The sequence below is a fragment of the Cervus elaphus genome, chromosome 27 (assembly GCF_910594005.1).
Source record: "Cervus elaphus chromosome 27, mCerEla1.1, whole genome shotgun sequence".
Classification (NCBI taxonomy): Eukaryota; Metazoa; Chordata; class Mammalia; order Artiodactyla; family Cervidae; genus Cervus; species Cervus elaphus.
In genome coordinates, this window is record NC_057841.1 from 44905815 (window position 1) to 44918058 (window position 12244).

Here is a 12244-nt window from a genome sequence, read left to right on the forward strand (position 1 = left end):
AATTGGCTTTTGTTGTTGTTTAGTCACTAAGTCGTGTCCAACTCTTTGTGACCCCATGGGGTGTGGCCTGCCAGGCTCCTTTGTCCATGGGATTCCAGGCAAGAAGATTGCAGTGGGTTGCCATTTCCTCCTCCAGGAGATCTTCCTGACCCAGGGATCGAACCTAGGTCTCCTGCATTGGCAGATGGGTTCTTTATCGCTCAGTCACCAGGGAGGCCCCCAGATTGGCTTAATGATGTTCAGTTCAGTACAAAGGAGAGCACACTTTGGTTTCAGTCTCTCAGTACTGGATGTATTAAATAAGTAATTTTCTGCTTTTGAAAATCTTGGCATCAAGACAATATTCCACACTTACTACACACTGCATTAGTGGCTAGAAGCTTGTGGCCACGATATGGTTTCAGAATTTAAGCATTTTGCAACCCAGGCTCTTTACAGCTGGCCCTTCAACCAGTTAACTCAGATGACTAGCTATATATGTGGTGTTTAGTGTTACAGTTTCGAGTATGAAGCATGAGTTGCTTGGGAAGGAAGCATGTCAAAGGGTTTACTAGCCTGGGCCCTGGGCTGACATGGCATGGGTTATGTTCCGAGTTTGGTCACATCCCTGGTTATGACCTGGGGTGTTTTTTCTCTGCACCCCAATTCTTCCTCTCGTAAGAGGGCGTCCTACCCACGCCTGCTTCACTGAGCGTGAAGGGGGTGGGAAAGCAGAGCCTGGTGCCAAGCGGACGCTCAGCAGATGGAAGCAGGTGTTGTCCACCTACAAGGGAGGCAGAAAGTGGCTGTTGTCTGATTATTTGGGTCAAGAGTGCAATATCCAGAGAGGGGACTGCTTGACATTTTGAAGTGAACCAGATCTGCTGAATGCAGTGCCTGGTCGAATGCAAACACCTTTAACTGACCCTGGATTTGAAGAAGAGAGGAGCCTGGGTTCAGGTTTCAGCTCCGTCCTTGCACACGGTGCGACCTCCGCAAGGCCCCCTTGGCAGCCACACGCCTGCTGGTCACATTTCCCATGCAATCCAGGAGGGTGTGGTGAGGACTGAAGGGCACTTTAAAGAACCCAGCATAGTTTGGGGTACATAATAAGCATATTAAAATTGGTGTTTGTACTCTGTCCTTTGATCATGTATCAGAAAGATACAATAAGTATTTAAAAGTTTCTAACAGCTGCTTAATGGAAGTGAGGACCTTGAGTTAGAAAATGTAAAAATACCTTCACATTTAGAGAAGGGGGTTGTTCTTACTGTGTTACACGTGATGCATTTTGGTTTTTTATTTCCTTTTTTTTTTTCTGAATGTGAAGGTGACACTGACTTTAGAAGCTTAGAAATTATAGAGATGCATATGGTAGAAAAGAATTCTGAGATGCATATGGTAGAAAAGAATTCTGATACTTCTCCCCAGAGATGGCTTACCAGCAGCTTCTTGAATGCTGAGCTAAGTATCAAGTACTTATATACTTATATATATACTTGATATATATCTTTATGTATATATACACTTGATATACTTACATCAAGTATAGAGTTAGTATAATATTTGATGTAAATATACAATAATTACTGAAGTCCAATACTTTGGCCACCTGATGCGAAGAACCAACTCATTGGAAAAGACCCTGATGCCTGGAAAGATCAAAGGCAGGAGGAGAAGGGGAGGACAGAGGATGAGATGGTTGTATGGCATCACCAACTCAGTGGACATGGGTTTGAGGAAACTCTAGGAGATAGTGAAGGACAGGGAAGCGTGATGTCCATTGTAAGTCCATGGGGTTGCAGAGTCAGACACTGTTGAGCGAATGAACAACACCACATACAAGTCTAGTTCTGTGTGGGTTGTACTGGGCTGCAGTGGGGTCATCCTGGGGAGAGTTTGGGTCCTGCTGAGGGCACCCCCAAAGCCCTTTCCCTGAGAGGCAGCAACGTATCCTCTTCCTGTCCACAGCTCGTTAGCTATTGTGCTAAACCACCTGGTCTTAGGAAACACTCCTTAAAATCTCAGTCTCAAGATTGTAACCGCTGTGACATGTTTGAAATGAGAATCACTAGAATTCATTGGTTTCGAGTAACACCTGTGCTCCTGGCTTCTTTCAGGTTTCCTAAAACTAGGTCACTAACTAGTAGGTTTCCTAACCTCCAGAGCTTGCCATTTGGCTTTAGCTGAGAGGCACGGCTGGGTTTTAAAGCAAGCAGGGATATTGGAAGTGTGGTGTGACCTCCACGGGGTACCTGGGGGGATACTCTTTGAGTTCCAGGTGTCAGTGGGGTTGGCCTTTGTTCCAGGGGATGGATGGGGCTAACAGCTTTCTAAGAAGATTTGGACGTTTTGTTTAAATTTGACACCTTCAACCCCCTATCCCTCAGACCCTTCCATTTTTTTAAGTTAAATGATAACCACCTTTTCATTTTTAAAAATAGTAAATCAAAGGCTGTGTGTGTGTTTGTGTGTGCGGGTGTGTGTGCTCAGTCGCTTAAATTGTGTCCATGTCTGACTCTTTGAGACCCCATGGGCTGCAGCACACCAGGCTTCCCTGTCCTTTGTCATCTTCCAGAGTTTGCTCAGATTGATGTCCGTTGAGTCAGCGATGCCATCCAGCCATCTCATCCTCTGTTGCTGTCTTCTTTTGCCTTCAATCTTTACCAGCCTGTTGGTCTTTCCCAAAGGCTGGCAAGCTCACAAATGAATTGTAAAACTTAATTCTGCCACCAGGTGGCAGGGCAGTCTCAAGTCTTGAGGGGGACGGGCCAGCCCAACGAGCTGGTTTATCATCTCAAACAAATCAGACTTTTGTGTTTATTACGCACAGTGTCATTACCAACTGAGGGAAGCGTTTGTCTTGATTCTAAGGATAGATACGAAACTTCTCCCCTCTCCTTCAGAAGATAACAGATAGCTGATGTAAAGTTTGTTTTTCCATTATAAAATTGGGATAATTATAGCAATAATGTGGGTAAACGCTAGTAATGTCTTTAATGAAAAGATGCTATAGAATAATACCTTTAATTTCATTACTGACTTTCATTGTAAGCTTTAATTTTTTATGATATCTGATAATTGCGTAAGGTGTTATATGTTTTTTCTATCTGATTCTTGAGGAGCAGCTTTTTAAGTTAACAATTGAAGTGGTTGAATTCTGGGTTCCATGTGCACACCCTGCCCACCTGGCTAATGTGTGAGAGGCCTGTATACTGACTTTCAGGTTGAACCTTGGCAAGGGAAGAGGGAAGCTTCAACACGGGCTTGAAAACAACAGAAATTTAAAAAGTAAATCTCCTAAGCAGAGACATCACATTGCTGACAAAGGTCTGTATAGTCAAAGCTATGGTTTTTCCAGTAGTCATATAGAATGTGACAGCTGGACCATAAAGGAGGCTGAGTGCTTAAGAATTGATGCTTTTGAACTGTGGTGCTAGAGAGACTCTCTAGAGTCCCTTGGACTGCAAGAAGGTCAAACCAGTCAATCCTAAAGGAAATCAACCCTGAATATTCATTGGAAGGACTGATGCTAAAGCTGAAGCTCTAATGCTTTGTCACCTGATGGAAAGAACCGACTGACTCTGATTCTAGGGAAGATTGAGGGTAGGAGGAGAAGGGGGTGACAGAGGATGAGATGGTTGGATGGCATCACTGACTCAATAGACATGAGTTTGAATAACCTCTGAGATGGTGAAGGACAGGGAAGCCTGTGGTGCAGTCCATGGGTTCGCAAGGAGTCAGACACAACTGAAGAGACTTAGCTTGCACACACATCTTCACAGCAGAGTGTTTCCTGACAGTCTCAGTCTATGGCAGTGATGCTCCTGGCTAGAGATGCCTGTGGTGCTCACCTGGGTCATCCCACCTGCAGCAGCCCTACAGACATCTCCCTGACCAGCGTCCAAGGATGTGGCTGGACAGGCCTTGTGGGTCTTATGACTGCAGAATGCACCTCAGCAACAAGCGTCAGGAAACTTTGGGAAAAAGAAGATTTATGACTCACCAGTCCTGGAGGACCTGCGGCACACCCGGACCACACACTGAGGTCAAGGTCGAGGGAGGGAAGGAGTGAGGACCTGGGGCTCGGCATTTATTAGGGTCCCAGGTGGGGTGCTTTGTGTTTTGTAGGTTCACTCTTTATTGGCAAATTGAAAGCATAAGGGTAGGAACTGGGGTGCAGGCAGAGAGGAGTGGGTCACTTGAAGGGTCAGTTATCTGGGTCACCCAGGGCCTTCTGAAATGGGACCTTCCTGGGTGGCCGGCCTCTCACCGAGTTGTGTAGCTGGATGTCTTTGAAGAGGGTGCCTCCATAGTCACAAGCTGATGGTCAGGAACTTACTGTCCTGGGGGTGGAGCTGGCCTTGGAGCCTGGACCCAGTCCTCATCTATGCAAACCCTACACCTGGGCAGGTGGGCAGAGGGGACGATGCCTCTGGATGAGCAGCTCTGGTCCCATGGCCAGTCTGGAATTGAATGGCAGTGTCTCCCCTGCGATGAAGGGGGCATCTTCCCCTCTGCCTGGCACAGTGCACCAAGACGAAGGAAATGATTGGCCTGCTCCACAAACAGCTCCTTCTGAAGCTGCCAGCCTTGAAGGGAAAAGAGGGCGGGGGCCACTGGGACCGTCTGCTTCTCATTAGGCTGTGCAGAGAGTGAGCATGGGTGGAGTTCATTACCGCCAGTATATGGTTTATCCTAAGGATGAATAAATACACTTCCTCGACCTACCTCAATGGAAAGGAATGGTGCCTCAGGACACTTATCAATTAAAAAAAATCTGATTTTAACTTTTGGGGAACAGTTTTAGATTTATTCCTTTGTATACCATTTCTAATGATGTTCTTTGACTTCTAAGAAGACATTTTTGATTGACCGTAAAGAATAAAACAATCTTTGTGGTGTCCAAACCATGTTCCACAAATTCAGCCTGGAACCATCTGTAAAAAGGAAACAAACCAACCAAAAGATGCCACACAGACTTTCAGAGATTAGAATGTAACCTTTAAGAAAATGCTGACTGCAAAGCAGGCATTCCATTGAGTTTTGACGTAGTTTGGATGGTGTATTTCCTGTGAAATTGACTCGGCTCTGAAGGCCCACCTGCCTTTTCTCCACATCACTCCCTTCCTTCTGTACCCATAGACCCTGCCATTGTTTGGGGTGACATTTGCCAGGTAAAAACATTGACACTGCTTGTTGGGGGGATGATCATGTGATATGAGCAGTCAGAAGTAAGTGGGAGACTGCTGGAAGCTACTGGGACATTTCATTTTCTTATTTTTGCATATGTCATTTTTTTCCTTGATACTGTTTTCCAGATTGAAATGTGAATTTGGTTGGCTTTGCCTCTAGTGGTCATCTTGGGACCATGAAGTAAAGACTGAGGATCGTAGACCTTTTCTCCTGCCAGCCTTCCCACCCCTCACAATTGATCAAAGGTGTCCATTCTACTTCCAATATCAGGCAGAGGAACTGGGAAACCTGACTGCCATTGGCAGGGTCTGTGGCTTCCCAAAAGATTCTGCTGTGTTTGAATGGTGTTCCTCAGCTCTGATGTGTCCTAGCCTGCCCTTGCTACAGCCTGTCTTTTAAATAATTTATCTGAAAATGCCATCATTTCATCTATATCCTGGGAGGATATTATTGCTGGGTGTACTATCTAGGTTTGCAGTTATTTTCTTTCAGTCCTTTAAAAATATGCTTCCAATGTCATTGGCTCCCACTGGTCCTGTAAGAAGTCAGCCACCAGTCTATTTATCACTCCTTTAAAGGAATTTGCCTTTTGGTTCAGGTTGTTTGGGACTCTCTGTGCTTCCTGGACCTGCATGTCTCTTTTCTTCAGCAGGTTAGGAATGTTTTCAGCCGTTATTTCTCCCACTAGGTTTTCTTTTCCTTTCTCTTTCTCTTCTCCCTCTGGGGCCCTTATACGGCAATGTTTGTAAGCCTGATGTTGTCTCTTAAACTATCTTCTTTTTTTTTTTGCTTTTTGCTGGTTCTGGTGGGAGTGATTTCTACCAGACTGTCTTCCAGATCCCCAGTGTATTATTCTGTATCATCTAATCTGCTCCTGGTTTCCTCTAGTATATTTTAAAAATTTCAGTTATTGTATTCTTCAGCTCTGATTCAGTTCTTTTTAATATTTTATCTCTTTGTTGAAGTTCTCAATGTGTTCCTCCATTCTTCTGAGTTCAGAGAGTAGTTTTATTACTGTTACTTTCTAATATTTATTTTTATTTATTTGACTGCACTGGATCTTAATCACAGCTGGTGGGATTTAATTACCTGACCAGGGACTGAAACCTGGCCCCCACATCAGGAGTGTGGAGTCCTAGCCTCTGAACCACCAGGGAAGTCCCTGCTCTTGACTCCTTACCTGGAAGATTGCTTATCTCTGTTTTGTTTAGTTCTTTTCCTGAAGTTTTGTCTTGTTCTTTTGTTTGGGACATATTCCCTTGTCTCCTTATTGTGCCTAACAGTCCAAAACATATGGACATTGGTGTTTTGCAAAAGCTCCATGTGATTTTAATGAGTACCGAGATTGAGATTTTTCCCAGCATAAAATATGATAAAGGTAATACTAAAAGGGAAAACAACAGCCTAATCTCACACATGGGTATAGCTGAAAAAATAAAATATTAATATATAAAAATCAACTGTCATAAAAATTTCACTAAATAGACTTTATTGCAGCAACACATGTATGAGTCCTTCACAGAAAAGTTATGAGCATAATTTACTACTTTGCATTTCCTGTGGAGAAAACCCATAAGAATCTATCAATACATGTTGAAAATTTAACAACCAAATAAAAACTTTTTAATACGAATGGAAAGAAATTACTGAGATGTAATAAAATCTGTTTGGTAGATATTGTAATTCCTACCAATACCTGGTTTCTATCTCCTTCCAGCCATCCAGATGATTACACTTTTCGGTCGCCTTGAAGCTCTGTGGGTGGAGTCATGGTGCGGGTGGGGGAGGTGAGAACCCACTATGCTCTTCCTTACTCGGTGATCCAGGAGGCTTTGTGCTGTGTTGGCAGATCCATGGGATCAAGACATTGTGTTTTTCCATGGGGAAAAGCATGCCTGGGGTTTATCCAGCCCCAGTGTGTGAATCCACTGAGATTTTTGGAGTTGCTTGTTACCACAGAGAAGATAACCTCTTTTGACCAGAGGTTTTGGGAAAAGTTTGCCTGCAAAGGGCCCAGATAGTAAATATTTCAGATATTACAGGACACGTGGTCTCTGTCACAACTACTCAACACATCCACTGTAGCAAAGAGCCACCATAGATAGTATGTAGTTGAGGAAGCATGCCCTGTTCCAGTAAAACTTAATTTATAAAAGTGGGCAGTGGTTGAAACATACACCATACAGCATTTCTGGGTCTGACTTACTTTATTAACATAAGACGCTCCTGGTCCAACTGTGTTGCTGCAAATGGCAAAGTTTCACTCTTTTCTATGGGTGAGTAGTAGTCCATTGTGTGTGTGTATTTGTATTCACACATCCAGTTATCAGTTGACGGACACTGAGTTTGTTTCCACGTATTGGCTATTGTCAGTAATGCTGCTGTGAACATTGGAGTTGCAGGCACCTTTTCTAGTTAGTGTTTTCTTTTTCTTTGAATACAAACCCAGGAGTGGAATTGCAGGGTCATATGGTAGTTCTGTTTTTAATTTTTTAAGGAACCTCCATACCGTTTTCCACAGTGGCTGCATCAATTTACATCCCCACCACCGCTGTATTAGGGTTCCCTTTTCTCCACACCCTCGCCAGCATTTATTATTGTCACTTTGGTGGTAGTCTTCTGACAGGTATGAGGTGATATCTCGTTGTGGTTTTGGTTTTCATTTCACCAGCCTGTTGACCATTTTTGTATGTCTTCTTTGGGGAAATGTCTATTCCTCTGCTCATTTGAAAATTGAATTGTTTGCTCTTTTCATCGACTCAATGGACAAAAGTTTGAGCAAACTCTGGGAGTTGGTGACGGACAGGGAAGCTGGCATGCTGCAGTCCATGGGGTTACAAAGAGTCAGACACGACTGAGTGATGGAACAACAATATGAAAATATATATGAACATATAAAGATATGTACATACCTATATATTTGGCCATGCCTCATGGCTTGTGGGATCTTGGTTCCCTAACCCGGGTTGAACCCGGACTGCAGCAGTGAAGGCACTGAATCCTGGCCACTAGGCCACCAGGGAGCTCCCTGTTTGTTTGCTTTCCAGTTGTTTGCATTTTTAAATATTTTTTGGATATTAACCCCTTATCATATATATGATGTGCAAACATTTTCTCTTATTCTGTAGGTTGCCTTGTCATTTTGTTGATGGTTTTCTTTGCTGTGCAGAAGCTTTTTATTTTGACCCCACATGATCATTTTTGCATGTTTTAGGTGAGCATAGGGGCTCTTGCAGTCAGCCGGTTGACAGGGGAGCCAGGCAGTTGGGCATGCAGGCTGCCCTCTGTGTGCATCCCGTTAGGTGAGGGCACAGCGCATGAACGTAGGAGCTCGGACGTCATGAGCAACAGGAACAAAATAAGGAAGCTTGTTCTGGCTCCGCCGCGGCTGCTGGAGGAGTGCAGGGAGGGGGACTGTGGCCGACGCCTGCCTCCTGGCCTGGAGGGCCAGATCGCTGCTGGCATTGCCTAACTGCGATGGTCAATGAACCTGCCTCCTATAAAGTCTGCAGATGCTCTCCTGAGAAGTGTGCAGAATGCATACCCAGATGATTTTGTGAAAAAACTAACTAGGTTGTTTGGTATAAAAGCTGTACATGTTGAGAGTTGGTGAAGCTTCTGAGGTACCAGAGAATCAGGCTTCCTGGTGTCATTATCGAATACCATCAGCTGTTTTCATTTTCTCCTGAGGGGCACTGGTGTTGAATTGAAATCCGTCAATCAGCTCAATTCCTCGGGATGGGCAGAGCTTAGACTGTGGGCTCCACACCAGAATTAGAGCCTGGACGACAGGAACTATGTGTGACACAGTCATGACCTCCGAGGAGTTGAGAGCCCATGCTTTAAGGAAGAAGTCCAAGTTTCTTAACTTATGTGGGCTTTCACGTCCTGGTCCCGCCTCCTTCTGCCCCCTCTTCTCTGGGGCAGATTTTTACTTTTTCAGGAAATAAAACGTGGGGCGGTCTGAATCTCCCTGTGTCCTCAGAATTGGGCCCACAGCATGTTGAGTGACCATGTCTTCGTGCTTTCTGGGGGTCTTGGGGACGTCACGGTGCTCCTGGAAAGCTGGTGGCAAGTTCCTTATGGCTGGCAAGGCCTCCAGGGTCGTCCCAGTTTTCTTGTCATCCTCACGTCTCAACTGAGAAAGCAGGAGGGCAGGAGGGGGTGGAGGCTTCAATATTTGAAAGCACCAAACCCAACAGAATTTATGTGGACATTGTAATTATTACTAGGCTGAATTAATGACCTCTGTCCTCTCCTTTTTTGGCTGGAAGAACATAAAAATCCCAATGAAAGGAAACAGATGTCTTTGCTCTGAGCATTTCCAAAGGAAACTGCAGTTAAAAACTGAGATGCCACAGAAAGGCCTGCCGAATAACGGAGATGCTCCGGTAGTGTTTTTGCTCCCCAGCTGCGTGTGAGCAGAGTGGGTGCCTCTGGCCAGCACAGCCCCCACATCAGAGGAACCACATCAACAGCGTCGTGGAAACGTTTGGGGAAAAGCTTGAGTTGTGCTTCTTGCTGCACTCGGTTTTCCTTTCAACCAAAAGCTGAGTCAAAGAAGTCAGTCCCCAGGAGAACTCATGGGCTGGTAATGAAACGTGATTTATGAGCCAGGAGGAGCAAAGACCGCCCACGGGGAGGGTGATCCTCTGTGCTCAATTTCTAGGCCCTGGGGTAGCCGGCGAGCACTCGGGGTCATCCCTCAGTGGACGAGACCCCACATCCCCAGCAGGAAGGGCCTCCGCCCCGGGTCACTGCTGTTAGGGAATTCAAGGCTGGCCCTCCTGCTGGACTCTGTGTCCAGGGTGTGACCTTGGCTGGTGGCTTGGGAAGGCTGGAAGGGCGAATTTCTTCTCTCTCCAAGCAGGGAGGTCAGTGCACACTGTCCCTCTTAGAGTCTGCTTTCCTACAAAACATCAGAGTGCAGAGTTCTGTCCATGTTTTCAAAGAAGCCCACGACTCATCTTGTGTCTCTCCATCTTTGCCTTCTTCATCCTCCCTTCTCTTCCTTTCCTTCAGCCAGTGCTGTTCAGAGACTGAGACTCAAAGAAAACAAGAGGGAAGCTTGGCACATCCCACTACTGTGGTGGGGACCCCAGAGGTGGCACCGGTGCTTGTTGTTGGTGGAGTCTAGTGGGGGCACCCAGCCCTGGGTGCCAGGTAGCCAGCATGGTGGTCCAGGTGTGAGAGCACTGGTTTGCTTGGCTCTCTGGCAGCCCCTCTGGGACCAGGAGGCCTCAACTTCGCCGGGCCCCTCTGCTGGCCCTGGCCCCAACTGTGTTCCACAGGCCGAAGAGAAGGGCCCCATGGTTCTCGACATCAGAACATTTGCTTTAATAGATGCCTTCGTCCCTTGAGGCCGCTGGACCCCGCAGGGCTTGAATGAATCACCGACTAAAATGGATAGGGCATCGAGTGTCCAGAGGAGGTGTGGGCTGGGCATCAGGTCAGCTCGACCATTCTTGCTCTCCTGTTGGATCTTGTTTGTTGGATGTTCTCAGGTAACTTTCGAAGGATGTGGGTGGGTGTGCCCTAATTTTGATTTGCCTGGCTCTTGGGTCCAGGAAGCGAATTGTAGAAGCTTGGGGAGCGGTGACGGGAGCCAGTGGGCACAGGTTGAGACGGGCTGAGACGGGCTGGGACGGGCTGCAAGCTGGTTGAGGATGAAGTTAATCCTCAGTCCTGGAGGGCTGTGCCTGCTGGGAATCTGAGCTGCCACTGCGTTAATAGAAGTGCAGTATTCAAGGCATGAGGGTGCGTCCCACTTAGGCTTTGCTGGACCACCCGGGCAGTGCAACTGGTCCTGCAAGGGGCGCCTCTCTCCACAGGGGCACAGCTGATGGGGCGCTTTGCCAAGAGGAGAGCTGGGGCCTCGTGGGCCCCCAACCATGCTGCATGAAAAATGGGGGAGGGGACACACACCTTGGCTAAGAGAGCTGACGGGAGCCCTTGGACTGTGTAGGCGCTGCTCCGTGAGGCTGGGCCAGGACACGCTGTGGGGGAGGGGGGCTCAGCATGAAAGGACCCTCCAGTTGAGCCCCTGGGGGGGGTGAGGACCCCGTGATGGGGAGATTGCGTACCTACCTGTGGTGCGAGGGTCACAACAAAGGTTGAAATAAGTGACTTGAAAGTCTTCTCCAGCTGGGAGGTTTTTATGATTTTCAAATGGGCAAATCAGTGTTTTTTCATGAGTTTGAGTAAAATTCGCTAAGTGTGTCAGAAGGAGTCAAGCTCCGGGGTGATCTGTAAGGGCCCCTGGGAACAATTGGAGCGGGAATTGGCTCCCTCTGTGCCCAGAGTTCACACCCCATGTGACCCTGGATTCTCCATTTGGTCTGACACCCTGGAGGCCTGCCCGCCTCAGCGACCCTGTCTATGCCCCTGTCCACGTCGAGCGTGTCCCTGGGAGCGGATGGTTAATTGTCCATGACATTTGCCGATCATCAAGAAGTTGGTAGGGAGCACGGAGCACAGGATTCGTTTCCCTCCTCTGACGCTGCCGTGCAAACCCATTCATGTTCTGGGAGAGGCTGAGCTAGCCTTCTCTCTGGGCCGACAGCGAGGAGACAGGTCCAGGCCGCCTCCAAGGAACCCAACACATGGGAGCAAACTGAGTTTCCCAGTCGTTCTGAGTTTCCGATCTGGGGCCAGAATGCAGGCTTTTCAAACCCGGAAGGCAAGTCCTCCTGCTTTGGCTTCTTGCAAGAGAAACAGAGGGTCAGTGCCAGACACCCTGGTGGGGCCCAGGGCAACCAGTTAGAAATGCCTCTGAAGGCCGTGTGTTGAGGTCACGTTTCTGAAGGCCCCCAGAGAAGAAGGGTGACAGGGAAACTACAGATCACCACCCCCCACCCCGCCTTCCCCCACCTGCTTAAAACAGGTCTCCAGGCTGCTTGGAGGAAAAGAGTGTCGGACACCCAGGGGCCTCCTCACACCGCCCCACCGCTGCCCCGAGAATCATGGCATCCACACCCCTGAGGCTGGATGTCAGCTGCCTCACTGGGTCCCACTGGGCTCTCGGTGGGCACTGGGAGGCCCAAAGGACACTGTCCTGGTCTGGGGGTGA